We start from the raw sequence: 2878 nt of genomic DNA on the forward strand, positions 1-2878 counted from the left end.
AAAAAAAAAAAAAAAAAAAACCTATTTTGACAAGGGCTATCTCAATCCACGTATATTCCAGCAAACATGCTAATAGTTATTAATGGCTTTTAGCGCCATTATTTACTAGGTATTCCAATATTCTACTCCTATGCAGTTATATTGTCTTGAATACGTTAAAATAGGAATAGTGTTACCAATAAAATGAGACTTAGCTAGTTCATTTATTCATTCAAATCCTATATTGGTCAGAATTCTCCAAAGAAACAGAACTGATAGGATGCAGGTAACGATACGAGAGTACATTTATTATGGGAATTGGTTCATAAGATGATGGAGGCAGAGAAGTCCCATGATGCACCATCTGCAAGCTGGGGAACCAGGGGAGCGGTGGTATAACTCTTAATCCAAGGGAAGGAAAAGACAGGCGTTCCAGCTCTGGAAGACAAAATTCACCTTTCCTCTGCCTTTTTGTTCTCTCCAATTGAATGGTGCCCACCCACATTGAGTGAGGGCAAATCTTCCTTACTCAGTCCACTGGTGCAAATGCCAATCTTTTCCAAAAACACCCTTACAGACACACATTGAAATAATGCTTTAGCAGCTATCTGTATATCCCTTAATCCAATCAAGTTAATGATGAACCATCCCAAGTGCCTATCAGGTACCAAGTACTAGACAGTACAGAGATAAATGTGTCCTTTCTCTAAATCGTTTCATCTTGGAAGGGAGAGACATAATCCTAGCTCAGCAAAATCCTTGCTGTTGCCAAGCGTGTGCATGAGATGTGGAAACACGACAGTGAGTATGAGTCCAAGAGAGAAGACATAAAAGTGGCCAGGTGCAGTGGCTCACTTCTGTCATCCCAACACTCTGGGAGGCTGAGACAAGAGGATCCCTTGAGGCCAGGAGTTCAAGACTAGCCTGGACAACATAGCAAGACCCTGTCTCCACAAAAATTAAAAATTAGCCAGACATGATGGTATGTGACTGTGGTCTAAGCTACTTAGGAGGCTGAGGTGAGAGGATAGCTTGAGCCCAGGAGGTTGAGGCTGTAGTGAACTGGGATTGCACCACTGTTTTCCAGCCTGGGCGACAGAGTGAGACTGAGTATCTATTTTAAAAAGATATAAAGTCCAGGCGCGATGACTCATGCCTATAATCTCAGCACTTTGGGAGGCCAAGGCAGGTGGATCACCTGAGGTCAGGAGTTCAAGACCAGCCTAGCCAACATGGTGAAACCCCATCTCTACTAAAAATACAAAAATTAGCCAGGCATGATGGCGGGCACCAGTAATCCCAGCTACTCAGGAGGCTGAGGCAAGAGAATCACTTGTACCCAGGAGGTGGAGGTTGCAGTGAGCCAAGATCACACCATTGCACTCCAGCCTGGGCAACAAGATGAAACTTCGTCTGAAAAAAAGTCGTAAAAGTATCTCAGGGCCAAAGATCCCTGGGCTTCTGACTCCTGCAGTGCTCATTCCAGAAAGGACCAGAGTTTGCCTTTCTTATGTTGCTGAAAAGAGTGACCAGATTTTGTAATACAGAGAGGCTGCTCCCTGATAGTATATTTCTATTTTACAGGACACTTTAAATTTTGAAGTATCTGGTCCCGTTTCTGAGCACCTCTTTGATCGTTAGATAGTAAAGTTTTAAACTTACAATATACAGAATCTGGAAAAATCACCGTATCAAGGTTCCCAGACTACACATTCTCTCTCTATTTTTACTCAATCCTCCCAACTTCCTCATCAGTCCACACCCAGGTTCTGATCCTGACAGACTTTTGGGATCTGTTTAGAATCTCTGGACTAAGCAGGAATTGATTTTTATAAATCAAGTTTTTTTTTTTTTTTTTTTTTTTTTTTTAGACAAAGTCTTGCTCTGTCACCCAGGCTGGTGTGCAGTGGCACAATCTCGGCTCGCTGCAGCCTCTGCCTCCTGGATTCAAGCGATTCTCCAGCTTCAGCCTCCCCAGTAGCTGGGAGTATAGGCACGCAGTACCATGCCTAATTTTTGTATTTTGAGTAGAGACAGGGTTTCACCATGTTGGCCAGACTGGTCTCGAACTCCTGACCTCAGGTGATCCTCCTGGCTCAGCCTCTCACAAAGTGCTAGATTACAGGCGTGAGCCACCGCACCTGGTCTACATTTTGATATCTTTAAGTCAATGGTCTGTAGGCCTTGTCTTACTTCAAAATGATCAAATTTATGGAAACTCCTTTCCCTGAGGAAAACTAGACTAAATTTAGACTTGGAGACTGCCACAAAAATTACAGGCTTGTGACAGATCATATTTGCTGTGTATACATGTTTTTTTTTTTTTTTTACTTTTTTGAAAAATTTAAAATTCCACTTCCATTTTGCAACCTAATTTTTTTTTTTTTTTTTTTTGAGACGGAGTCTTGATCTGTCGCCAGGCTGGAGTACAGTGGCGCGGTCTCCGCTAATTGCAACCTTCACTTCCCGGGTTCAAGCGAATCTCCTGCCTCAGCCTCCCAAATAGCAGGGACTACAGGTATGAGCCACCAGCTAATTTTTTTGTATTTTTAGTAGAAGTGGAGCTTCATACTGTTGGCCAAGATGGTCTCCATCTCTTCACCTTGTGATCTGCCTGCCTCGGCCTCCCAAAGTGCTGGGATTACATGCATGAGCCACCGCCCAGCCCTAATAATGTATTTTTTAAGAGATGGGGCCGGGCGCGGTGGCTCAAGCCTGTAATCCCAGCACTGTGGGAGGCCGAGGCGGGTGGATCACGAGGTCAAGAGATCGAGACCATCCTGGTCAACATGGTGAAACCCCGTCTCTACTAAAAATACAAAAAATTAGCTGGGCATGGTGGCGTGTGCCTATAATCCCAGCGACTCAGGAGGCTGAGGCAGGAGAATTGCCTGAACCC

Source organism: Sapajus apella, unplaced genomic scaffold (assembly GCF_009761245.1).
Source record: "Sapajus apella isolate SASKATOON/1434 unplaced genomic scaffold, GSC_monkey_1.0 scaffold10, whole genome shotgun sequence".
In the NCBI taxonomy this organism is placed as follows: Eukaryota; Metazoa; Chordata; class Mammalia; order Primates; family Cebidae; genus Sapajus; species Sapajus apella.